At 40.0% G+C, this 27,777-nt stretch overlaps 1 protein-coding gene and 1 long non-coding RNA gene across 5 annotated transcripts in view; one reads left to right on the top strand and one right to left on the bottom strand.

Annotated features, from left to right (window-relative positions):
• LOC133254273 (uncharacterized) overlaps window positions 1-15,924 on the bottom strand; it is a 35,313-nt gene extending 19,389 nt beyond the window's left edge. Inside the window, exons 1-2 of the long non-coding RNA XR_009738628.1 lie at window positions 15,721-15,924; window positions 13,129-13,266 (exon numbers count right to left, since the gene is read on the bottom strand). This is a non-coding gene — a long non-coding RNA (uncharacterized LOC133254273). The remainder of the gene's footprint in view (window positions 1-13,128; window positions 13,267-15,720) is intronic.
• PRKN (parkin RBR E3 ubiquitin protein ligase) overlaps window positions 1-27,777 on the top strand; it is a 1,237,035-nt gene that overhangs the window by 49,473 nt on the left and 1,159,785 nt on the right. The gene's annotated exons all lie outside the window — the stretch shown is intronic.

Raw genomic sequence — 27,777 nt, 5'->3', positions numbered from 1 at the left:
CGAGATGGCTTTCCACCTCAATTTTCCCTATCTTGACACACTCTGACTTCTCTTTCGTATCCCAGTTCCTGAATCACTTTTGTTGTGATATCTTTTCTTTCTCCCTTACACCCCTATCCATCAAATAATTCATCAATTCCTCCTTTCATATCAAAGAACATTGTGCATCCCTCTACTATGCTACATGTCTCCTGAGTCACTGCTGCCACTGCTGCTGCTAAGTTGCTTCAGTCGTGTCCGACTCTGTGCGACCCCATAGATGGCAGCCCACCAGGTTCCCCCGTCCCTGGGATTCTCCAGGCGAGAACACTGGAGTGGGGTGCCATTGCCTTCTCTGCCTGAGTCACTAGTATATGTTAATGGTTCTGTTTTTCTATTTCCATGAGGTTTTTGAAGGCATTGACTTGAGGGCTTCAGTATTTTTAACATAGGTCTTCATAAATATTGAACTTTGTGAAATAAATGCAACCTGGAAGAACTGAGGGGTATCTTTTGCAGATATCAATAGTTAGGTATAATGGAATTTGACGACACTGAACTCTTCTTGTGTTCTAACACTGAACCATCAGCACCAAGTGTGGGTTAGCTCATGTTAATCTTATAGCCCTCCTGCAAAGCTATCATAAAATCTTTATTCTACAGGTAGGGAAAGGAGCCTCGTAAAGAGTGAGGTATTGATTTCCTGATGATCCTGATACCTGGTGAAGTCAGGATTTGAGTTCTGCTGGCTTAACTCTAAGAGTTTTAACTTTAAACCACGGTCTTCTGTTGTCTCACTTACAGCATATGGTTCCTGAAATGCAGTGCAAACATAGTTGATTCTTGGTATGAGCTCATTTCTGACTCTGGTTTTCCTCCTTGCTCTGTATGGTTTGCAAGTCTACTCCCCCCCTCCACTTACTTTTATTTGCATTTATTTTTTAATCTATATTTTATCATTCTTTATTATAAGCCTCTTCTGTTTTTGTTTTATTTTGTTTTAAAGTGTGTGATTATAACTTATAAATAGTTAACTCATTTCACTCAGTTAAATTTGTATTGACTGTCTCCTCTGTGCCAAGCATTTCTCTGGGTACTAAAAGTACAGGGGCACGTGAGATATGCATGATTTTGCCTCAGAAGGACTTAATGCTGGGGTCAGTGTGTTATGGAACCAAACTTGAACCCACTTGCCTGCATGTAGTAAAGCCAGTGTACTGACACTGCGTTGAGGTGAAGGAAGATGCAGCGTTCATTGCAGGCACCAAGCAAGGGGTCCAGGGCAGCTAGTGCTTAAACATTTGAAGTCTCCGAGCAGTTCTCAGGCGAAGGTTTCTAAAGACAGGGTGAAGGAGGGGTGTTGTGGGGTAGGTGATCAGCTCATGTTCTTCTGATTGGTTGGTGGTGAAGTAATTGGGAGTCACCATCATCAACCTTCTGGTTCCAAAGGGTCTGTGGGCTAGTGCTTATGGGCCAACATACAGTTAAAGTTCTTCCACTTGCTGGGGTTTCAGTATCTGCAGAACAGCTCACAGGACATGGCTCAGAATATTATCTGTAGCCCCTGAGGGGGTGGCTAGATTATTGATATTATAATTTTTTCTTGCTTGACTTTTTTCCTTTCTTTCTGTGTTTCCTCACTTTTCTGATTAAATTTATTCTTTGAAGGTTTCTACAGAGAAAAGGCAGGCAGAGGTCACGGGGAGAGTCCTGTTCTTAGCTACTAGGGCAGTCACATCGCTTAGTGTTTACAAGTTAACGTGTAAGCATTCTGAGAACATTTCTTCAAAAACTGGGACCATAGGAAAAATAAAAGATGCACATTAACTGTATTCAATAAGTATAAAAAGAAAAATGATGACAAAATATATACATACACGTTTATAAATTACTTATTGAATGCCTTGCTCTTAATGAATCAGATTATTTCAAATTTTTCACTCTTCAGCACTATTGCATTGAACATTCCTGTAGCTAGGCCATTGTCCACATCTACAATTTGTTTTTTTAGATAAATTCTAATAAGTGGAGTTACTATGTTACTTTGATGCAGTAATTTCAAGGCAGTTGTATGCATTGCTAAATTATTGGTAAAATATTTATATCTCCACTGTTGATTGTTTTAAAATCAGAAAGAAGCCAGTGCCAAACGCCACAGTAGACATTGCTAGTGGAGGCTGTCACGTGATTATTTGTATTTCTGTGTTATATATATATATATTTTTCCCCCTAAACTTTCTTCAATGAAAGCATAAAATAAAAAAGAATGTTGATATTTCTACAAAGTTTCTAAACCTAAAACTTGGAAAAAAAAACCTAAAAAAAAGATATTTCTTTTAAAATTTAACGTTGAATCAACTTTGATGAATAACCTAAGATACTTCATATTTTCTTAGAGAGTAGGATATATCAATTTGATATATCTTCTTTAATAGGGTAAAATTTAAACCTGCTTTATCAAAACTTCCAGTCTTATTTTTAATTTGTCTTTGGCAAGTGGTTAATGTCACAAAATTAAAATGAGAGATTCACAGTTCTCCCCCTTACTTTAGTTTAATGGTATTAGTTTTACCAGAAAGCCAATATAATAGTCTTAGATCATTTTCTTCATAAAGGTGTGTTTTGGGTTATTTAAATTAAATCTCAAATAAACAATATTTTGGTTTATAAAATTGTATCTTAAGTTATATTTTTCCTGACAAGTAGACAATCTTTAAAAATCGTTTGGATTTTTTTTTAAGTTGAGTGAGACAAAATACAACTGCTTATTTCTATATTGTTTGGAGTGTCTGCCACATCACATTAGTCCTTCTGCTAGATTTTCGGAGCTTCCAGCATCTGGCCTTAATTCTGCTTTTCCACTTCACATCACAGGTACCCACTGCTAGACCAGTTCATGCTCTCACACAGAATCCCGCCTGTCGGTGTCCATACCCTCACCTCCAGGGTCTGCCTAGATGAGCAGTCTCCCTCTTGCTCACCTAACTCTCCTCCCCTTCTGCCCCGCCTTGGCCGCTATATAATTGGACATTTGATTATTTTCTTTTTTTACAGTTCTTATGCTTGTATATAGTTTTTAAGTGTGTATATATTTCTGATCAGTACACTGCAAAAGTTCAATAAATATTTCTAATATGCTTCATAAATTCTTCTGTGATTTAAAAAATTTAATTACTGCAGAAAGTTTCCAAAGGGCTTGGTTTTTCAGTGTTGACCATCTGGTGATGTCCATGTGTAGAGTCTTCTCTTGTGTTGTTGAAAGAGAGTGTTTGCTATGACCAGTGCGTTCCCTTGGCAAAACTCTATTAGCCTTTGTCCTGCTTATTCTGTACTCCAAGGCCAAATTTGCCTGTTACTCCAGGTATTTCTTGACTTCCTACTTTTGCATTCCAGTCCCCTTAATGAAAAGAACATCTTATTTGGGTGTTAATTCTAGAAGGTCTTGTAGGTTTTCATAGAACCATTCAACTTCAGCTTTTTCAGTGTTACTTGTTGGGCATAGACTTGGATTACTGTGATATTGAATGGTTTGCCTTGGAAATGAACAGAGATCATTCTGTCGGTTTTGAGATTGCATCCAAGAACTGCATTTTGGACTGTTTGTTGACCATGATGGCTACTCCATTTATTTAAGGGATTCTTGCCCACAGTAGTAGATATAATGGTCATCTGAGTTAAATTCACGACCTAATGACTGAACAATAATAACAACAACACAATGCAAAGGATGTCGGAAATGTATCTGAGTCCTGCTTCTTCTATTAAGTAGCTTTCTAGTGTTAGATATGGGGCCTGATTTCCTTTATCTGCAAAAGGATTGGATTATACTAGGTCATTCATAAGATTCCTTCTATTGCTTTGAAATACTGTTTGTCTTATATATTCCAGGGTGGATGTGGTGTCCTTCCTGATGTGCTAGCACATCTATAGATGTGCTATAGAACATACTCTATAGAACATAATCAAGATGGAACTTTCATTTTTAATTCTTAGTTTGCTTATAGACTAATATTTCTATCAGTCAAATGTAAATGTTGATCACATGTAGGTTTTAGATGCAGAATATTACAGTTCAGCTAGTTGCTTCAGAAAGTCTGCTGATTTTATTAAATTCCATAGGAAAAATTATTAAAAGTATGATACATTTCATCTCATACTTTCCCCCTTAGCTATAATAATCTTGGAAAAAAATTCTTTTTCTTTCATAAAACTCACATCATTGAAACAGGAAGCTTAGGTCAGTGTCAGAATTTCTTTTTAATTCAGGCCTCATCATTCAGTCTGGGCAAGGTATGGGAGCTTGACTTCTTTGTGTGGTTCTACTCAAGTGTTTGTCCTCTATGAAAGCCAATACAGTCAGCAGTGCCGGCATAGATAAAGAGCCACATAAGGTTGTATTTTAGTGGCAAGGCTGTTTTGTGACCATGTTCTGCAGGCAGACTGGAGGTGACAGTATTATTTACTTTTGTTGCTTGGGGTCCAAAGAGAGAATAAATTGCTATTGATTTTTGAGACATTGCAGTGAAGGGTCTGAATGCCTTCAGAAGAGCTGGGTGGCAGGACAGCCAGTGATCATACAGACTGCCTTTGAAAGTGAAAATTCATTTTCTTGTTATTGTCATAAAGATTTTTTTTTCATTCTTAGAGCCAGTTACAAGATGATGTGGCTGTGGGGCTGGTGCTATTATAAATGTTTTCTGTCCCCCTAAAAGAATAGAATTCAGCGCTTTTCACAAGCAGTCTGAAATTGATAAATAGAGTTCTGTGTGTACACTTGCATACATGTGATAACCTGGACTTGGAAGTGAGATTTAATTCTGTTAGTATATTAACCACTTTCCCAAGGACAATTTCAGGTTGTGCCAATATTTGGCAGCACAAAGGAAGGGGATTTGGTTCTTGTCTTATTTTCTTTTAACTTTTATAAGGGAAAAGTGCTTCTTAAGGGATGTATTTGCTTTCCTTAGTGATTTTTTTATTTTTTCATCCAGGTACAGTATTAAAGTGCACCTTTTTTTGAATTTGAAAGATAATGAAGACATTCTAAGCATATCCATGCCAGTGACCCATCCTCTACCCTCATACGGTTTATCACTCCTTGAAATGTGTTTGTCTTTAATCACTTGTGATAAAAGCATCCTAAATAAACCACAATCCCATCTTTGGATGGGCTTCTCAGGTGGACTAGTGATAAAGAGAAGGAAATGGCAACCCACTCCAGTGTTCTTGCCTGGAGAATCCCAGGGACGGGGGAGCCTGGTGGGCTGCTGTCTGTGGGGTCGCACAGAGTCGGACACGACTGAAGCGACTTAGCAGCAGCAGTAGCGGTGATAAAGAACCTGCTTAACAGTGCAGGAGAGGTAAGAGACACCGGTTCAGTCCCTGGGTCGAGAAGATCCCTGGAGGAGGAAATGGCAACCCACTGCAGTCTTCTTGCCTGGAGAATCCCATGGACAGAGGAGTCTGGTGGGCTACAGTCCACAGGGTCGCAGAGTTGGACATGACTGAAGCTACTTAGCACACGTGCATGTTGATCATCTTGATAAGACCACCTGTTTTTCTAAGAACCAGCACTGAATGAATGGACTCTAAGTTTTGTGTCAAATATTATTGTTAATAAGCAAAATGTGATAGAAAATCAGATGTGTAAGTTTTACACATACATGTTTGCTTTAAATTTATATTAAAAAATGATGATTTTGTTCTCAGTTGATTTTCTTTAATCAACAACTTCATACAATGTATCTGTCCCTTGTGTATGAAGAGGGAAGTTCCTAAATATACTCTAAGAGGAGTCATCGATTCAGAAAAACCTGGGTTAAAATCCAGATAAATTCATTTATACTCCAGGAAAATAGGATCCTTCTTTATGGTGCCACATCAGGCACAGATACCAAAGGAACAGTGGCCGATTAGCTCATACCATTTACCAGTCAAGTTATTTTTCTTAAATCAATAGCTCACTCGTAATTTAAGACTCTGTGATGGGACTTCCCTGGTGTGCAGTGGTAAGAATCTGCCTGCCAGTGCAGGGGGCATGGGTTTAATCCCTGGTGCCGGCAGATTCCACACGCCCTGCAGGCAGCTAAGCCCCTGCACCGCAACTACTGAGCCTGCGCTCCAGAGCTGGTACTTCACAAGAGAAGCCGCCTCAGTGAGAAGCCTGCACACTGCATCGGGAGAGCAGCCCCTGCGTTTCAGAGCGAGAGAAAGTCCACACACAACCGTAAATGTTAATCAATTAAGAAAAAAAAAACAAACTTAAAAAATAGAAGAATCTAGGGTGACTCATGTTTTCAAGTACCTCCCCAAGTACCTCACCTTGGGAAGTGAGAATTATTGGCATCCAAAAATTCCCTGGTGTACAGAAAAGAACTAAGTTTAAGGCTTATAATGGCGTAGATTGGGAAAGAGGTTGCAAATGGGAGTAATTTCCTCAAATTAGGAGGTGATATTATAGTAAGCATATTGTATACAAAGGACAAAGAGTTAAATCTGAATTTCTTAATTCTAAATTTTAGCTTATTATTCAGACCTCTAAATAAAGAGTCTTCTTTGAAGCATAATATTTTTAAACGGAGGGATTTGTAATTCAAGAAGATACAACTTTTAATGTTTTTGACTGTCTTGTTATTATATAATCATTTTATGTTTCCTGATAATTTGTTACTACTAATATATTCAGATGTGAACATATGTAAAAAATATGTTTACTTGATAATACACATCTTTTACTTTCACAAGTAGAAATTTCAAACTTCTAAGATAATGTAGGGTGCCCTTGGCTGTGGAGAGGATGGGATAGCAGGAAAAAAAAAAGCATCGATTTTAGTGGTTTAGAGACTTGAGTGCAAAACTCATTTCTTCCAGCTACTCGTATGAATTAGGTAAATTGTTTAACCTCTTCAGGCCTTAGTGTATCAGATTATGAAATGCTGATATGTATTAACGTCTATCTTAAAATGAAAAGGAAGTCAGCAGTGTAGGTGAAAGTACATTGTTAACATCATCATCACCATCAACCTACCCTCCTAGAATGAAGTGATTGCTTGGAAAGCAGGTATGGGAGTTGGAGAAAGGTGGCTGAAAGGCTCTGTCTGTTGTATTCTGGCTTCAAGTTTCAAGGCCTATTGTATATTTCTTTCTACAGTCTGGAGTCACCCTAAGCTGTCGATTGTGACCATCAGGATTTTTCTGCAAGTCGACCAACTTTGGCAGGGTTTAAGGAGCTTAAAGAAATGTTGATAATTTAGGATAGGCTTCAGGTTGGTGGTTGTTCTACCTTTCAGACTCGATCACAGGATCCAGCGCCTCCATTGTGCTGGGTGCAGGCCTCGAGGTCTCGGGGTGCTACAGCTTGAACCTGCACCTGACTCCCCGTCACACCGTTTGCCTCGGTGCTCAAGCTCTGCAGGAACTTGTGTGATGACCACAGCCTGGGCTCTTCATCCATTAGTTAGTTTGACCATGGATGACTCTATACTTGGCAATTAGTATTGTTGATATGGGGCTTCCCTGGTAGCTCAGACAGACACTGTTGGTGTGTTTGTTAGTTGCTCGGTCATGTCTAACTCTTTGTGATCCTATGGACTGTATTCCATCAGGCTTCTCTGTCCATGGAATTTTCCAGGCAAGAATACTGGAGCAGGTTGCCATTTCCTTCTGCAGGGTATCTTCCCGACCCAGGGATCAAACCTGCCTGCATTGCAGGCAGATTCTTTACTGTCCGAGCCACCAGGGAAGCCCCAAAGAATAGGATACCTATTCATTTACCACATGTAAGTCGGTATATAACTTCTTGAACATTCTATAATTTTATCTGTAAAATGAAATAAGAGTAACTCACAAGGCACTTTATATGGCTTAAATTTGAGATACTTTCAGTGTCTCAAAAAAAGTTAATCTTTTTTCATTTTTATCACAATTCATGTACCTTAACTTGCATTTATTAAATGTATTTTTGAAAGCTTAGCTAAAAGATTCTGAACAGCACTTTGATTTTAACTACTATAGGTATAGATTATATTCTTTGTAATTTATCCATTTTAAACTAAAAAAAAATGCTAGCTGACTTGCATCATGATCTACCAAGAAGGAAAACTTATTTTTCATTCTGAACGAAGAAAAGCAAAATGTTCAGGTAGATCTGTCACACACAAAATATAATCTATGCCAATAAAAGGAACTGTTGTATTATCCACTGTTTAGGATTAGCCAGCTTTCTTAATTAGCATGGATAATTGAGGCTTGACAGTTCTTAGTGGTATTATCATGAGTGTCTTTCAGATGCTAATTTACTTTATTGTCCTTGATTAATTTGTAAGTAATTAGATGGAGTTTAGCAGTAACCTGATGTGTTCACTCTTTGTATTAATATAGGTTGAAATTCATAATTCTGAATACCTTGTAACCTCATTTTAAAGTTCCACCTGTAAATTCAAATGCTTGTTTACTATAGAAATGAGGATTAGTTGAATCTGGTTGGCCTCATTATATAAGTGCTTACTTGTTAAATTTTAATGTGCAGATTATAGGTACCAGATACCTCATAGTACCAAGAAACCTCTGTATTACTTCCCTGATGTAATGCTTTTAACATAGTTACTAACTAGCTTAAAAATGAGTTTTGTTTTTAAAACTTGACATAATTTTGCAGTTGAGTCTGTACAAAGATTTTAGTTTTTGAAAATAATTAATCCCAAATTTATTTGTGACATAAAAACATTATAGAATGCTGCTGCATGTGAACAGCCTCAATTCACCAGCTGCATTTGGTTATATTCTTATTTCCTCTGCTTCCCTCAGCTTCTAGAACATTTCACCCTACTATGAGTAATCTCCTAAGGGCTGTGTGGAAATTTGTGCTATAACTTGCTCCTAGAAGGAATGGCAACATCATTTGTGTATATATCAGTGTCTTTTTTTTTTTTTTCAAATAATATGGTGTGGTTCACATCTGTTTTCCAAGGAATTATAGGTGCTTTGAAGATTTTATTATTTTCCTGGAATCAGTGGAAAACCCAAGATATTTATTCAAGTGTTAAAATTTATATGCTGTTATGATAATCCTTGGCTTCGCTGGTGGCTCAGATGGTTAAGAATCCGCCTGCAATGCAGGAGACCCGGGTTCAATCCCTGGGTTGGGAAGATCCCCTGGGAAAAGGGATGGCAACCCACTCCAGTATTCTAGCGTGGAGAATCCCATGGAGAGAGGAGCCTGGCGGGCTACAGTCCAGGGGGTTGCAAAGAGTCAGACTTGGCAACTGAACATGCACACACTGGGCTATTGTGACTATTGAAAGAATAAATATATGTGGTGACTATTGAAAGAATAAATACATGTGAAATGTTTGGAACTATTCTGACACAGGAAAGGCTGTTTACTAAGAATTAGCTAATAAGAAATATAGACGCCTTGGCTCCTGGGTTGCTCACAGGTGATGAGTTGTAGGGGTGGAGGCACATTTGGGAACAGCTGGATGCTGCATCACTCTGAGGTTGAGTTCTCCTGATGCAGAGTCTTCACTGTTCTTTCATCAACGAGGCCTCTGGTCTCTCCAGTCTCTCCTCTCTGGGCTAGGTTACTCCTCTACCACCCTGTTCCCCAGTCCCAGGCTTTGGAACAGAAAAACTCAGCAAGTGTACATCTGAATCTTTTCTGCTTCACATTTAACTAATTGTTTCTCTTAGCCTCTGATTCTACCTTAAAAAAAAAAATGCATGAGAATAGAGAACATATCTAATACACAGATATGCTTAAATGGTTACTTCGGCCATACCTAACAACCTGAATTTCCTGCATATAGGCCTCTAGGACACAAGAAACATCAAGTGTCCCAGGGAAGAACTTAGGATCCCTTTGTTTCTAGTAAAGAAGTCTGTGTTCAGGTTCTCCTCTGTGCCCAAATCATGCCACTGCTGGTTCCCTAATCAACACAAAGTATCCTCTGTCTGTGGGAGCGCCACGCCTCTGCACAGATTTGTTTTTCCCAGTATTACTTTGTTGTGTTTATTCTTGTTTCCACCTGATTTTATTCTGTTCAGCTGGCTGCTGTATTTAGGCATGAGATTTTCCACAAATGTTTCATTAGAAACTTGTTCTTTGAGTTTCTGACACAATATTTTAAGAAACTGAAATCAGGACTGGTCAGTACTAACCATTCTCTTTTCTTAGTTGAATGTTGTTGTTAAGCCCTCAGAATTCTTAGAGTCCTAATCTCATCTCTTTTTCAGTTTGAAAGTCAACAGGTGAGAACCAAATCCTAGAACACCAATTGGATACAATAGAAAGATACGCGTTTCTTAATTTGAGGCTGTACATAGTTTGAAGCTGACCACATTAAGATTAGTGAACAAATGGCAAAATTTTCATTTATTTTTATGGCTAAGTGGTATTCCACTGTCTGTGTGTATGTTTGTGTGTATATATATATATATCTCCATACCTACATATATGTAGATGTATGTCACAACTTCCTTGTCCATTCATATGTTAGTGGACACTTATATAATTTCCATACCTTGGCAATTACAAATAATGCTGCTATAAACATTGGACTATGAACACAGACGTGCTTGTATCTTTTTGAATGCATGTTTTTATTTTTTCAGCTATATAACCAGAAGTAGGATTGCTGGGTCATTTATAGTTTTATTTTTAGATTTTTGAGAAACTTCCATATGGTTTTCCACAGTGGATGAACCAGTTTACATTCTCAGCAATGCTGTATGAGGATTCTCTTATCTCTACATCTTTACCAACATTTGTTTTTGTTTTTGATGATAGGTGTGAGGTGATATTTTACTGTGGTTTTGATTTGCTTTTCCTCCATGATTTGCAAAGTTGAGCATCTTTTCACGTGCCTCTTGGCCATCTGCATTTCCTCTTTGGAAAAATGTCTATTCTGTTCTTCTGTCAATTGTTTAATTGGGTTGTTTGGTTTCTTTGATTTGAGTTGTATGAGCTATTTGTTGATGTTGGGTATTAACCTCTTACCAGTCATATCATTTGCAAATATTTTCTTCCATTCAGTAACTTGTCTTTTCATTTTGTGAATGATTTACAAACTGACCTCAGCAATCAGTAATATTATCCAAAAAACAAAGACACACACTGAGACATACATATCTCCAAAAAGACAGAACAAGAGGTCCTATAGCTTTGTTTTCCAAGCTTAGTTATGAATCAGATATCACAGTACAAAACTCACGAGTTGTAACCAGTGGTTGGAATAAGATTTTAAAAGGCTCTGTCACACTCCCACACACACACTTTTTTTTCCTTTTTGTTTCAGGAATTAGAGATGGTCTAGATAAGTGATCCAGAGAGCTCTGGTCTAAACGTATAGGAGTTATTTCCTCAGGGCAAGAATTCTTAATGAGGTTTTTTTTCTTTAAGATTTCTCTGAAGTCTAAAGAATATTTTGACCATATTGTCAAAAATTGTATTTTTCTGTGGTCGTAAGTTTATAGCCAAAATTTAGACCAGATAGTGCTCAACTTGGCCCTGATAGCAAGGGCAGGTTAGCCCCAGCAGGGATTGTCCCTCTGGGGATAGGGGTCTTAGTTTGATCAGCCCCAGGCTGTTGATTACAGGAGGGAGTCCTGGACATAAGGGAACTTCAGTCCATTTTCCTATCCTGTGTCAATAAAGATCTAATATTTTTAGACCATTTTTCTTATCATTGGATCATAGCTATAGATTGACCAGTCATCTAAAAACATTTTTTTCCCAAGGGGTTCCCAGGTAGGGTGTGGAACCTTAGAGTAAGCAATTCCCATATTAGCTCCAACAATTTGTACTAGATGTCTGGATGCTCAAACAAAACCAACAAAACTAAACCAAGCCAGAACTTCACCAGCTGGGAGTCACATTCCAAATGAAACAAAAGGCCAAGAGATGCCCAGAAATCAAAAGCCAAGTGGCATAAATGCCAAACGTGACTTCCCAGTCCCACTAGACCTGTGACGTGGCAGAGTCGGTGTTAGCAGCCTTTTCTAGTTCTGATATAGTTTCAAGTAATTTCTTGGTTTCCTGCAAAGAAAGTATTGTTTCCTCTTTTATAACCTTCTAGATACCAATCAAAGTAAGCACTGCCAGCCTTTTCTCATTGTGTGTGCAAAAATATCAACCTTGGAATATCAAAAGAACCCCAATTTGACCATTTTAGGTTGAGATCTCTTTTAGCATATTTTCTGCAATTAACTAGGTACTTGCAAGTATGATCTCCGTACATATTGCATGAATCCAGCTGGAGTGTTAGTCAGAGGCTGGCTTTCTGATACCACTTTGTTTCTGTTTTTGAGAGATTCTGTTTCCCATTTTAAGCTGAATTTGTCAAGAATAAAAATCACCAGTGAACTTGTGTAGCGGGCCCACGTGCTGCTTGTGAGCTTAACTCCTCCAGGAGTCACCCCAGAGTCGTTTCAGCTCATCTTAAACATATCTTGGATTCTGCCTCGGAAAATCTAAGACCACCGTGGCTGCTCAGGTCGCTGAATGGCCAGTCCTTATGTGCGAACCCCGGATGAACAAGTATTTCAATTAATGAGTGGGTTTCCCTATGGGACCACTGCACAGTATGAGGACTAGACCTCCATCATTCCCATAAATTTCTCAGTCACCTGAGAAAACCTAAACTGGCTGGGAGGAATCTTGTTCCTTTCCTTCGGAGCAAAGCTCTCATAGATTCTCCTCATTTTTAACCCTGGAAAATTCTACAATGGCAGTCAAATTGAGGAAAAGTGTCAGATCAGCCTCTTAACCACTCAGTCAAGACTATTCAGTTCCCTACAATGGTGCGACCTTGGCGTATTTCAGCCAAGCCCTGGGTATTCCTCAATTTTTTTCCTAATCCAGCCCCCAGCCCAATACCTTTCCACTGGGTGGGTAATTCCCCAGGCATCTTTCAGCCAACCCCTCACCCAATATCTTTTGACTGGGTGAGAATTTCTCGATATCTTTCAACCAAGTCCCACTCAGTGTTTAGACCCATGAGTGGGTACGCCTCGGATGTTTCACCCGCCCGCTCCCCCCCCCCCCCCCCCGGTATCTTTCCTACTGGGAGGGGGCAGGTAACCTGCTCCACCGCCAAATGAAACTCAGAACCTCAACCAATACGGGAGATTGGAGAACCAGGAGAGACTTACCCAGATTCGTCTGCACTCGCTGAGGAGGCAGATGGGCGCAAGGGGCCGCTGCTGGTACCAAAGCTTTGGTTCTTTGTGGAGTCCAGTGAAGGAAGGAAGTCCACTCTGGGTCGCTTCGTCAGTCGTCATAACTGTCGACTAAAAAAAGATGCACAAGTTGAGAGTTGTGAGTTAAGTTTTATTTGAGGAAAAATAAGGACTGCAGCCTGGGAGGCAGCATCTCAGATAGCTCTGAGAGACTGCTCCAAAGCAGCAGTGGGGGAAGGCCACTGTGTTAGGTTTCGGTGAAGTGGGAGTTCAATACCATTAGGCACTCATTTTATAAAAGGTTTTTTGTTAGTCATGAGGATCTGATGTCACCATGAAGGGATTTATTGCTTTTCTTTGTTCAGTTCAGTTGCTTAGTCCTGTCTGACTCTTTGAGACCCCGTGGACTGCAGCACTCCAGGCTTCCCTGTCCATCACCAGTTCCCAGAGCTTGCTCAGACTCATGTCCATTGAGTCAGTGATACCATCCAACCATCTCATCCTCTGTCATCCCCTTCTCCTCCTGCCTTCAGTCTTTCCCAGCATCAGAGTCTTTTCCGATGAGTCAGTTCTTCGCCTCAGGTGGCCAACTATTGGGGCTTCAGCTTCAGCATCAGTCCTTCCAATGAATATTCAGGACTGATTACCTTTAGGATGGACTGGTTTGATCTCCTTGCAGTCCAAGGGACTCTCAAGAGTCCTCTCCAGTATCGCAGTTCAAAAGCATCAATTCTTCAGCTCTTAGCCTTCTTTATGGTCCAGCTCTCACATCTGTATATGACTACTGGAAAAATCTTTCAGTTCAGTTGCTCAGTCCTGAACCCCATTGACTGCAGCATGCCAGGCTTCCCAGTCCATCACAAACTCCAAGGAGGAATCGTCTTTTAATTTTATGGCTGCAGTTACCATCTGCAGTGATTTTGAAGCCCAGGAAAATAAAATCTCTCACTGTTTCCATTATTTCCCCATCTATTTGCCATGAAGTGATGGGACTGGATGCTTCTCTAGATATGAGGTGATGCAAGAATTGAGATCATAGAATCTGTTATTAGAAACATCCAACTATCTGAAGACCTGTCCTACCAGATTCCCTGGAGCACAGAGTACCTCCCTCCACCCTGAACTCCCTCAGGGATTGTTGAAGGTCAACAGCTATAGCAGCACAGCATCAATCTCCTTAGAAAGGAAGTGAAAGCAAAAGTGAAGTCACTCGTGTCCAACTCTTTGCAACCCCATGGACTGTAGCCCACCAGGCTCCTCTGTCCATGGGATTTTCCAGGCAATAGTACTGGAGTGGATTGCCATTTCCTTCTCCAGGGGATCTTCCTGACCCAGGGATCGAACCCCGGTCTCCTGCATTGTAGACAGGTGCTTTACTGTCTGAGCCACCAGAGGCAGGTGGCAAATGCCTTTGTTGTTCAGTTCAGTTCAGTTGCTCAATCATGACTCTTTGCAACCCCATGGACTGCAGCACGCCAGGCCTCCCTGTCCGTCACCAACTCTCTGAGTTTACTCAAACTCATGTCCATTGTGTCGGTGATGCCATCCAACCATCTCATCCTCTGTCATCCCCTTCTCCTCCCTCCTTCAATCTTTCCCAGCATCACGGTCTTTTCCAGTGAGTCAGTTCTTCGCATCAGGGGGCCAAACTATTGGAGTTTCAGCTTCAGCATCAGCTCGGTTACTATCATTTAAAGATTATGAAAGTTGTTAAGGCTTCAGTATGGCCAGTTACATCCTCCAACCCCAATGAAGGCACACACACACACACAAAGCTGCTAAATGGTCATACCAGTAGAATACAGATCTTTGACCCATTGGGATCATACCAGTGGTAGATTGGTTAGGGTTACCTCTAATTTTTTTAACATGTATGACCTTAAATTCATGGGAATCCCAGGTTACACTTTTGTATCCATCCCTGTAGATGTCAAGTCCATACATTAGTGCCACAAATCCACTGAGTTCCATACCAATCAGTCTCTCTAAGTGTAATAATAGTCATAGTTCATAAAGCACCCAGCCTTGTCTCATAATTACCAGGTTGATAATTTTTAGTATGATTTAACTATTTCCAACATAGAAGAGTTTTTAAACTTAAATAATTGTAGCCTGGTGTTAACTATGTATATCCTCCCCATAACTGTGGGAGTTTTCCTTTTAATAGATGAGAGGCTAATTTTTTTTATTGAGATTTAGCTTGTCACTCCAGTTGAGTTTGAATGACCCTAAGAGAAAGCTTAAATCTATGGCCAGCATCAGAGCAGGTATTATTAATTGGCCAGATGAGAGGATCCCATCTATTAATATCATGAATAAATAGAATAGGACTGGACACTCATCTAAATAAATTTCCTAGAGGGTATCCAATCAGAGCCCTAGAGATCCAATCCACCAAGCCCTACCCAATCCGCCAAGGTAACCCAGAAGTAGTAGATACAGGTAGTTGGTCACAGCCCAACAGTTGGATTGAGTTTTAAAGTAGCATAGAATCATGTCCCTGATAGAAAACATTTGATTGATAGGCACAGGACCGAGGGTTCAGGAAAACGTAAATGATCATACAAGTCAGATCAGCGTCTTGGGCAGGCTGTCGGCTTTTGATGTCGTCGTCTTCTCGTCCTAGTGCAGTGTAGTTTCCTGTTTGAACATTGTTTTAAGGGGAGTTTGAGGTCAGCAGGCCCCTCTATAGGGGCCTTTGGAAGTGGGAGTTAACCCACTTTGTTGTTCTACATTGAACAATGCTCTTGGTAAGTGCCAATTAGTAGTTGACAGTTCTTTGGACATTCTAATAGAGCAGGAAAAAATAAAAGAGTGAGTAGAGTAAGAGGATAATCATAAAATATATTGTATTTTTTATACCATTCATGGATTTCATAGGATTTTTTAAAATATTTTTTGGTATTTAGTAATGACATGATGAATTAACTTTAAGTGAAAGTGTTTTCTTTGCATATAGAATGCATGTTATCTGAGCAGTGGCATTGTATCTGGGCGTGTCATCACTTTCGCCTGATAAACCTTTTATGATTCTATTATTTTATGAAAGTATATTGCTTTTCATTTTCCATGATGAAAATATAATAATGTAACTTTTTATGAAATGTACTTGTGGGAAATGTGAAGTAGAGGAGAATTTGTTTTCATTTATTTTTCTAATACAGAATTTCAGAGGCAGAATAATTTCCTTTTGGCATCCAGTAGGTTAATCCTTCATGAAACTAAACCCCATTTTTATATTAAAATAAAATTGCTTTGAAAAATATGCTTTAATTGAAATCCTATCTAAGGGTAAAATTATGTTATTGATTATGATCAAAATACCCCAGACAGTGATGAATTCATCAATTCCTCTTTCAGTGGTGTTATAAATCTTTTAGTAGGAGCTGGAGAACGTGAACAAGATGAATATTTTCAAATTACAGTGGCACATTACTTATTATGTGTAACTTTCTTAATCTGTATACTGTGCAGGAATGGAAATGGCTTTTAAGAAGCAATGTAGTAAAGTAGCTTACAATGTTATCTATGTCACAAATCAAACTGGAATGAAACTTGTTCCAATATAAACTTTAAAAATGTGAATCAGGAAGTTGACTGAACAGTGTATTTATGTTAAAGGAAGAAAGGCATAAAGTATATACTTTGTTCAGTTCAGTCACTCAGTCCTGCCCAACTCTTTGCGACCCCATGAAATGCAGCACACCAGGCCTTCCTGTCCATCACCAACTCCCAGAGTTCACCCAAACTCATGTATCAAGTCGGTGATGCCATCCAGCCATCTCATCCTCTGTCGTCCCCTTCTCTTCCTGCCCCCAATCCCTTCCAGCATCAGGGTCTTTTCAAATGAGTCAACTCTTTGCATAAGGTGGCCAAAGTACTGGAGTTTCAGACTCAGCATCAGTGTTTCCAATGAACACCCAGGACTGATCTCCTTTAGGATGGACTGGTTGGATCTCCTTGTAGTCCAAGGGACTCTCAAGAGTCTTCTCCAACACCACAGTTCAAAAGCATCAATTCTTTGGCTCTCAGCTTTCTTCACAGTCCAACTCTCAACATCCATACATGACTAATGGAAAAACCATAGCCTTGACTAGACGGACCTTTGTTAGCAAAGTAATGTCTCTGCTTTTGAATATGCTATGTAGGTTGATCATAGCTTTTCTTCCAAGGAGTAAGCATCTTTTAATTTCATGGCTGCAGTCACCATCTGCAGTGATTTTTGGAGCCCAGAAAAATAAAGTCTGACACTGTTTCCCCATCTATTTCCCATGAAGTGATGGGACCAGATGCCATGATCTTAGTTTTCTGAATGTTGAGCTTTAAGCCAACTTTTTCACTCTCCTCTTTCACTTTTATCAAGAGGCTTTTTAGTTCCTCTTTACTTTCTGCCATAACGGTGGTGTCATCTACATATCTGAGTTTATTGATATTTCTCCCAGCAGTCTTGATTCCAGCTGTGGTTCTTCCAGCCCAGTGTTTCTCATGATGTACTCTGCATATAAGTTAAATAAGCAAGGTGACAATATACAGCCTTGACGTACTCCTTTTCCTGTTTGGAACCAGGCTGTTGTTCCATGTCCAGTTCTAACTGTTGCTTCCTGACCTGCATACAGATTTCTCAAAGGAAGGTCAGGTGGTCTGGTATTCCCATCTCTTTCAGAATTTTCCACAGTTTATTGTGATCCACACAGTCAAAGGCTTTGGCATAGTCAATAAAGCAGAAATAGATGTTTTTCTGGAACTCTCTTGCTTTTTCCATGATCCAGCAGATGTTGGCAATTTGGTCTCTGGTTCCTCTGCCTTTTCTAAAACCAGCTTGAACATCTGGAAGTTCACGGTTCACGTATTGCTGAAGCCTGGCTTGGAGAATTTTAAGCATTACTTTACTAGCATGTGAGATGAGTGCAATTGTGTGGTAGTTTGAGCATTCTTTGGCATTGCCTTTCTTTGCGATTGGAAACTGACCTTTTCCATTCGTGTGGCCACTGCTGAGTTTTCCAAATTTGCTGGCATATTGAGTGCAGCACTTTCATAGCATCATCTTTCAGGATTTGAAATAGCTCAACTGTAATTCCATCACCTCCACTAGCTTTGTTTGTAGTGATGCTTTCTAAGGCCCACTTGACTTCACATACCAGGATGTCTGGCTCTAGGCGAGTGATCACACCATCGTGATTATCTGGGTCATGAAGATCTTTTTTGTATAGTTCTTCTGTGTATTCTTGCCACTTCTTAATATCTTCCGCTTCTGTTAGGTACATACCATTTCTATCCTTTATTGAGCCCATTGCGTGAAATGTTCCCTTGGTATCTCTAATTTTCTTGGAGATCCCTAGTCTTTCCCCTTCTGTTGTTTTCCTCTATTTCTTTGCGTTGATCGCTGAGGAAGGCTTTCTTATCTCTCTTTGCTATTCTTTGGAACTCTGCATTCAGATGCTTATATCTTTCCTTTTCTCCTTTGCTTTTCTCTTCTTCTTTTCACAGCTATTTGTAAGGTCTCCCCAGACAGCCATTTTGCTTTTTTTGCATTTCTTTTCCATGGGGATGGTCTTGATCCCTGTCTCCTGTACAGTGTCACAAACCTCCGTCCATAGTTCATCAGGCACTCTATCTATCAGATCTAGTTCCTTAAGTATAGTTAAAAAGGAATATATTTTAACACTTTAACTTCCTGCTGCTGCTGCTGCTGCTGCTAAGTTGCTTCAGTCGTGTCCGACTCTCTGCATCCCCATAGACGGCAGCCCACAAGGCTCCCCCGTCCCTGGGATTCTCCAGGCAAGAACACTGGAGTGGGTTGCCATTTCCTTCTCCAGTGCATGAAAGTGAAAAGTGAAAGTGAAGTTGCTCAATCGAGTCTGACTCTCAGCAACCCCATGGACTGCAGCCTACCAGGCTCCTCCATCCATGGGATTTTCCAGCCAAGAGTACTGGAGTGGGGTGCTGTTGCCTTCTCTGCTTTAACTTCCTACTATATTATAAAGATGTAAGAGATTATAAATTATTAACCCGTAAAAAGTTATACTTTTTTAAAGTCACTAACCGTGTATGTTACTTAAAGAATTTTCAAGGTTCTTACAACTTGGTTCTTTGCATCTATATATGTAGGTATATGTTTACATCTCTATTTATCTACCTGCCTACCTATCTCCATAGAATATACTAGTCATTGCGTTTTCCATCAAAAAAGTGATAAGACCTGTGTTTGTTTAAAATATTTAAAAAACTTTTAAGTGCAATTACCTATTTAAATTTTTTTCTTAAGCTCCTTGAAATACAATTTATCCTGAGCTATACTTGCAATCCAGGTGGTTTATGTGATTTTGGTATCTTAAATACCTGATTGTCAGTCAATTTACTGAGAATGCAATGTGTAGAGGTTTACATTCAAATCATAAGGTTATCTTGTATAAGGTTTACATGGCAATGAGTGCTGAATGTTCAGTTTGTTTTATTATAAGTAAATATTATATTACTATCATTGGCTACAATACGGGAGACCTGGGTTCAGTCCCTGGGTTGGGATTGAATACTGGCAACCCACCAGTGTTCTTGCCTGGGGAATCCCCATGGATGGCGGAACCTGTCGGGCCACAGTCCCTGGGGTCGCAAAGAGCTGTATACGACTGAGCGACTTAAGCACAGCATAGCACAGGCTCTTCCCAAGAATTTTCTTAAGAATACCTTTGTATAAGAGCTACTCTTGACTGAAGAAAGTTGAATAGATACAGTCCCTGTCCACTAAAAAATCATTAAGATCATTATAGTGTGTTGTAAGTAGTGTATGCTGCTACTGCTACTGCTGCTAAGTCGCTTCAGTCGAGTCTGACTCTGTGCGACCCCATAGACGGCAGCCCACCAGGCTCCCCCGTCCCTAGGATTCTCCAGGCAAGAACACTGGAGTGGGTTGCCATTTCCTTCTCTAATGCATGAAAGTGAAAAGTGAAAGTGAAGTCGCTCAGCCGTGTCCCACTCTTAGCGACCCCATGGACTGCAGCCTACCAGGCTCCTCTGTCCATGGGATTTTCCAGGCAAGAGTACTGGAGTGGGTGCCATTGCCTTCTCTGGAACCAGTGTGCAAAGTAGTAATTTTAAGTGCACCTGGTTAAATTTCAGCAGGATTTGAGAGTGATGTACCATGCAAGTGTTTGATTTTGTCACAAGAGTTGGCATCATGTTGCATTCTTTATGTAAGTAACTTCAAAATCTCAGAATTATTCTCATAGTATTTTATGTTAGTATTTTTTTTTTTCTGAATTCTAGAATTTTACTAAGTGCATCATCTCTTTCCAATAATTATGTGAGATAGAAACACATGTCATTTCAGATTTGGAGTGGCAGAAACCGAAATGCTCAGATGATAGTGTTACCTAATAATTTGGCATTTGCCTTAGGCCCAGAGCTCTCTTGACCTTACCACATCGCCACAGGTGATTGAACTGTAACAGGAGAGAGGAGTCATGGTGAGAGAGGTCAGGTCTACAGACAATATCGAGAGTCCCTCATTCATTGTTGTGGGGCCTTTTTTGCCATAGGTATTTTGCAGATGTTTTCTTTCAGTCATTTTAATTTACTGAGTTTAATTTGTTTAATTATGGTAGAGAATATGCCAAAATCTAGATTTAAATGTGAATAACATAAATAGGCTGAATATCTTTCATATCTTAACTCTCTAAACACATGAAATTAGTTCTTGGATATGGTTATGACATCACCATCATGGAGTTCATTAAGCAGAGTACTGTTACTAATTACAAGTAATAATTTATTGAACATATTTTTTTGGTTAGAGGAGCTACCCTCTGAAGGCATTTCCAATTTTCCATAATCTCAACACTTTGCTCCATTGCTCTGCCTCTATAGCCACATGTGTGATTGATTCCACTGTAATAGTTGACTTTCCAGAACCCTGTAGAATTTTATTTGTTTTTTGTTTGCTGTATTCATATGGGCTAATAACAGAGCTTCTGATTTCAGGCTGGGAGTTGGACTATCAGGCATTCACAAATTATCTAGGTCCATTTGACCCTGATGCTGGGAAAGATTGAAGGCAGGAGAAGGGGGTGACAGAGGATGAGATGGTTGGATGCGTCACCGACTCAGTGGACATGAGTTTGAGCGAGCTCCGGGAGGGAATGAGGGACAAGGAAACCTGACGAGCTGCAGTCCATGGGGTTGCAAAGAGCTGGACGCAACTAAGTGACTGAACAACAACAGTTTGGAGTCAGGCCTCTGGAACATGTAGCTGTGCTAATAAGTCGCTTCAGTGGTGTCTGACTCTGTGCAACCCTATGGACTGTAGACCACCAGGCTCCTCTGTCCGTGGGATTTCCCAGGCAAGAATACTGGAGTGGGTTGCTGTGCCCTCTTCCAGGGGATCTTTCTGATTCAGGGATCGAATCCGTATCTCTTTTCTCCTGCATTGACAGGCAGGTTCTTTACTACTAGCACCACTGGGGAAGCCCCCTGGGACATGTATATCCAGCACTAATTTCTGTTATATGAATGCCATAGACTATATATATAACCTAGAAATCAAAACATAGACCCTTAGGATTTTAGTGAAAAAAAAATCACATTCTGAAGTTTTAACCTCATATGGTGTTTATTGCTTACTATTGATATTAAGCAAGGACATCAATGTTTTATCTCTCTACCCTAGGAAAGCATGTTGTGCCTACCCTAGGACAATTTTCAAGCATGACCATATGCATATGCCTCAATATAGACTGGAATAAAAACATTCTAATTTCCTGTTTTTATATATTTTACTTTGTTATTGTGTCTCCTTCAAAGAAATATGATGATATATGAATTACTCTGACAAAAATGTTGCTCCAGCCTTATGTTAATGTGAAATTATGACTAAGAATTAAAGTTTTGAGGAGAAAACTCCAACTTTATAGTCCTCAAAGCAAGCATAATTCATGTAGACTGCATAAACAGTATATATTAAGGCATACGTTTTACTGCATATCTGCTAATAAGAAGATGCTACATATCTGCGTCCAGTAGACTGAGTTACAGTTGCTGTGAGGGCCATAATTTTGAAGTCTTCATCTGCATGTTAAATTCTCAAACGTAACATGCCAGTAACATAATATTTTTATAAGATATATTATTTGATCCTAATAGTTTGGTAGGTAAGAAAGTTTTGTTTTTTTTAGGAGAAGAGAAAGTTAATAAAAATGGAATTAAAAAAAATACCATATTAGAAAATGTGAAAGTATGGGCATTTTTGCATCAATTAAGAAACTAGTAATAAAACTTGCTTTACCATTCTCTGTACACTAAAGAATGTTATCCTTAGATGTCTTATCCAGGTAATGCTGGAATACACCATATCACAAATATCTTTAGAACCAGTAACATTGCAAGGACTGTGATATCCCACAGCCCACATTCTTCACCTGCTTATTTAAAAACCAAAGTCCAAGTGGGCTCAGTGTTTCATTATAGATCACACGATGAGTTCATGGCCAAGTTGGAACTCTAAATGGTATTTTATGGCTTCCTGTTCAGTGCTTGAGTTGTTTCTACTTCCCTTATTTTAACAGTAGCTGATTATTAATTATCTTTCACGGGGCTTTGATGATAACTGTTACATACAGTAGATAACATATTTCATGAAATAGACTTTATAAATTTGTGATGCAGCCACTTTATTTCTGACTTGAAGTGACTTATATGTGGAGAATTAATGTAAAAATGCTCAGGAATTCCTGGAGCACTTCAGACAGCTGTATTTAAATTCTCCTTTGAATGAAATCGAAACTCTTATATTTCCTAGTACTGTGAAGCATATGGAAATTTCTTTAAATGTATTATTTTGCAAAACTAGAAAACAACCAATTAAGAAACAAAATGGAAATATGTCTTAGCATTCATTTTTCTTATTTGATGAAGAAATGGTATATACAAGTCAGTTGAAACAACATAGGCAAAGGTTCAGTTCAGTACAGTCACTCAGTCGTGTCCAACTCTTCGCGACCCCATGAATCGCAGCACCCAGGCCTCCCTGTCCATCACCAACTCCCGGAGTTCACTCAGACTCACGTCCATCGAGTCAGTGATGCCATCCAGCCATCTCATCCTCTGTCATCCCCTTCTCCTGCCCCCAATCCCTCCCAGCATCAGAATCTTTTCCAATGAGTCAACTCTTCACATGAGGTGGCCAAAGTACTGGAGTTTCAGCTTTAGCATCATTCCCTCCAAAGAAATCCCAGGGCTGATCTCCTTCAGAATGGACTGGTTGGATCTCCTTGCAGTCCAAGGGACTCTCAAGAGTCTTCTCCAGCACCACAGTTCAAAAGCATCAATTCTTTGGCGCTCAGCCTTCTTCACAGTCCAACTCTCACATCCATACATGACCACCGGAAAAACCATAGCCTTGACTAGACAGACCTTCGTTGGCAAAGTAATGTCTCTGCTTTTGAATATGCTATCTAGGTTGGTCATAACTTTCCTTCCAAGGAGTAAGCGTCTTTTAATTTCATGGCTGCAGTCACCATCTGCAGTGATTTTAGAGCCCAGAAAAATAAAGTCTGACACTGTTTCCATTGTTTCCCCATCTATTTCCCATGAAGTGATGGGACCGGATGCCATGATCTTCGTCTTCTGAATGTTGAAAGGCAAAGGTTGGTTGTTATTAAAAATGAGAGAAAAGAGGAGATCCTTAAAATCCAGAGTTCTGTGGAATGGTGCTTGTTGGTGGTTCATCAGATGAGTTGTCTGGTTCCTGCTTAGGCAGCCTCTGTGTTGTTCCTAGCAATCCTCTCCAGTAGACTGGCTCCTTGGGTGGCTGTTCCCTTTTGCTATCCTTCTAGAGAACTGTACCCATGACAGAGAGACTCTGAGAACATCAAAGTGTTGACTTTAAAGTCTTTTAAAGTTAACAAATTTTTCATAGAAGTAAAGTTGCTGTGTGGAATTTATCATTGTGGAATTTTGCTATATGCAATTCTAAAAATTTGGATAGCTTCATGCTTTTTCAGTAGATGAAGCATGTATTCTTTGCCCTGAAAACTCCTAGAAGGACTCTTTTGGTGCTTAGCTTCTTGTGTTTTTCTAAAAATTTAGTATTAATAATTGTTGGAATAATTAAATGAGTGGAATAAAAATAGTTGTTGATTAAGAATTAACATAACTTTTGTTGTTGTTGTTGAATCACTCAGTCACATTCAATTGTTTGTGACCCCATGGACTGCAGTATGCCAGGCTTCTCTGTCCTTCACTAGCTCCTGGAGTTTGCTCAAACTCATGTCCTTTGAGTCCATGATGCCATCCAGCCATCTCATTTACTCAAATTTGGTTTTAAGGAGCTTTGTTAGTATAGATTGGGGATTTTAATCACACCCGTGTGTGATTATTACTGCAGCAGATTTGATTATTTATTTGTAATACTGAACAGATATACCTATCAAATAAACATAATGCCATGCACACCAAACAAATCTCTGTTGAATTAGAAACTAAATCTTCTATAGCAGGGGTCATCAACCTCCAGGATCTATCTGATGCCTGGTGTTCGGAGGTGGAGCTTATGTAATGATACTAGAAATAAAGTTCATAATAAATGCAACACACTTGAACCACACCAAAATCATACCCACCCCTCCACCACCCAGTCTGTGAAAAAGTTGTCCTCTACAAAACCAGTCCCCGGTGCCAAAAAATTTGGGGACCCCTGTTCTATAGTACTGGCTGTGTCAAGGATGTGATAATCAACTATGGATAATTGTATCTATTCATTCTTTTGCTCATTCATGCATTCTTGCTAATTTTCAAAAAGTATTTATTAGGCATGTTCCATTGCTAGACACTGTACCAGGTGCTATGGGTGTGACATGAACAGGAATGTCAGAAATACAGTACCTCTCTCCAAGGAGCAATAGGAGTAAACCCAAGACAAGTGTAGGCAATATCACAAAGGTCTATAAGGAAGTGTGAGGAAAGGAGTTCTGAGGGAGTGACAGTATAGCTGACCTCAGAACTAACCATAAAAAAAAAAAGAAGAAAAAGAAGGGAATGTAGATGTGTGCCTCTTGAGAAATCTTTATGCAGGACAAGAGACAACAGTTAGAACCGGCTTCTAACTGTTCAAGAAGAGTTAGAACAATGGACTGGCTTCAAATTGGGAAAGGAGTATGTCAAAGCTGTACATCGTCACCCTGCTTATTTAACTTAATACATCAATTTAACTTAAATGCATCATATGAAATGCCAGCCTCCATAAAGCTCAAGCTGGACTCAAGATTGCTGGGAGAAATATCAACAACTTCAGATATACAGATGATACCACCCTAATGGCAGAAAGTGAAGAGAAACTAAAGAGCCTTTTGATGAAGGTGAAAGAGGAGAGTGAAAATGCTGGCTTGAAACTCAACATTCAAAAAATGAAGATCATGGCTTCCAGTCCTATCACTTCATGGAAAATAGATGGTGTCAAAATGGAAACAGTGACAGACTTTATTTTCCTGGGCTCCAGTATCACTGTGGATAGTTACTGCAACCATGAAATTAAGAGATACTTGCATCTTGGCAGCATATTAAAAAGCAAAGTCATCACTTTGCCAACAAAGGTCCATCTAGTCAAAGGTATGGTTTTTTTCCAGTAGTCATGTAAAGATGTCAGAGCTGAATGATAAAGAAGGCTGAGTGCTGAAGAACTTCTGCTTTTGAACTGTGATGCTGGAAAAGACCCTTGAGAGTCCCTTGGACAGCAAGGAGATCAAACCAGTCAATCCTAAAGGAAATCAACCCTGAATATTCATTGCAAACACTGATACTGAAGCTGAAGCTTCAGTACTTTGGCTACCTGATGGGAAGAGCCAACTCATTGGAAAAGACCCTAATGCTGAGAAAGATTGAAGGCAGGAGGAGAAGAGGATGACAGAAGCTGAAATGGTTGGAAGGCATCACCGACTCAATGGACATGAATTTGAGCAATCTCCGGGAGATGGTGAAGGACAGAGAAGCCTGGCATGCTACAGTCTAGGGGATCGCAAAGAGTCAGGCAAGACCTAGCAACTGCACAGCAACACCAAATATCAGAAGAAGAGTGGAAAGAACCTGCCCAAAGCTTGTGGTGGGAGAAATACCTGGGGATCCATGTCTGGGGCTGATAAAAGGCAGTGTGGCCAGAATGCTAAGGGGAGGAAGGGTGTATGACCTGAGGTTGGACCATGTCAGAAGGGGCCAGATAATGGAAGGACTTTGTGCTTAGTTGATCATTCCTGGCTGACTCTTTCAACTCCATGGACTGTAGCCTGCTAGATTCCTCTGTCTATGGCATTTTCCAGGTGAGAATACTAGAGTGTGTTTCCATTTCCTATTCCAGAGTTCTTCCAGACCCAGGAATCAAACCCATATCTCCAACTGCTCCTGCATAGAAGGCAGATTCTTTACCACTGAGCTACCTGAATTAGAGATAAATGCCTATGAAGCAGCATGTAAACTATTGTAGAGCTGGGTGGGGATGGTGGTGGCATTATGTGCTCTCCAGGGCAAATGCCTTGGTTGAAGTGAGGGTGCAGTGGTTACAGGGGACAGGTAAGGATGAAAGGAAGCTTTTGGGAACTTGTACTGGAGTGCTGTGGTGAGGATGGTGCTAACAGGTCAGGTCTGATATTTAGAAAGCAATTCAGTAGTGTTGCAGGGCAGAGCCAAATTCTGACTCATTGATGGATCTGTTTCTTTGACTTTAACCTTTGTTTTTACATTGCTTTTATTATTATCAGTTGTGTCCAACTCTTTGCAACCCCGTGGGGGTCCATGGAATTCTCTAGGCCAGAATACTAGAGTGGGTAACCTTTCCCTTCTCCAGGGGATCTTCCCAGCCCAGGGATTGAACCCAGGTCTCCCACATTGCAGGCAGAGCCTTTACTAGCTGAGCCACAAAGGAAGCCCTTTATTATTATAATCATACATAATGACCCCAGCCTCAGGAAACCCTGCCCCTCTGCCTGAGAAGATTAACACATCTCCTCCCTAATGACCAGCCTCAGGGAACCCTGCCCCTCTGTGTAAAGAGATGAATACATTCCTTACCTACAGGGTTTGACCTCTGGGAAGTTGCCCTGGAGAAGGGAACTGGCTTCCGTGGCCAGAGGAGACTGGTGGGCTACATGTAGTCCATGGGGTTGCAAAGAGTAGGACACAACTGAGCGAGTAACTCTTTCACTTTCACTTACATACAATGCAGGAGACCATGATTTGGATTCCTTGGGTTTGATCCCAGGGTGGGAAGATCCCCTGGAGAAGGGAATGACAACCCACTTCTGCATCCTTGCCTGGAAAATCCCAAGGACAGAGGAGCCTGGAAGGCAACAGTCCATGGGGTTGCTAAGGGTAAGACAGAATTAAGTGACTAACACTTCCCTGAGGTTGGCCATTCTAGGAGATATTTGCAAAATAATGGTCTTTACTTTTTCAGTTTTCCCTCGTCTCTATTCTAGAAAAGAACCTCGAATTTAGACCATGACAAGATGGTTATTTTGAGACATTAGTCTGCCGTTTTCTCGGCCAGCCGGCTTTCTGAATAAAGTCATATTTCTTGCCTCCACACCTCGTCTCTTGGATTTACTGGCCTGTTGTGCAGTGAGCAGACTGAGCTTAGTCTCT

Source organism: Bos javanicus, chromosome 9 (assembly GCF_032452875.1).
Source record: "Bos javanicus breed banteng chromosome 9, ARS-OSU_banteng_1.0, whole genome shotgun sequence".
NCBI lineage: Eukaryota > Metazoa > Chordata > Mammalia > Artiodactyla > Bovidae > Bos > Bos javanicus.
Note: the sequence above shows the minus strand (reverse complement) of the source record. Positions and strands in the feature narration are given on the sequence as shown.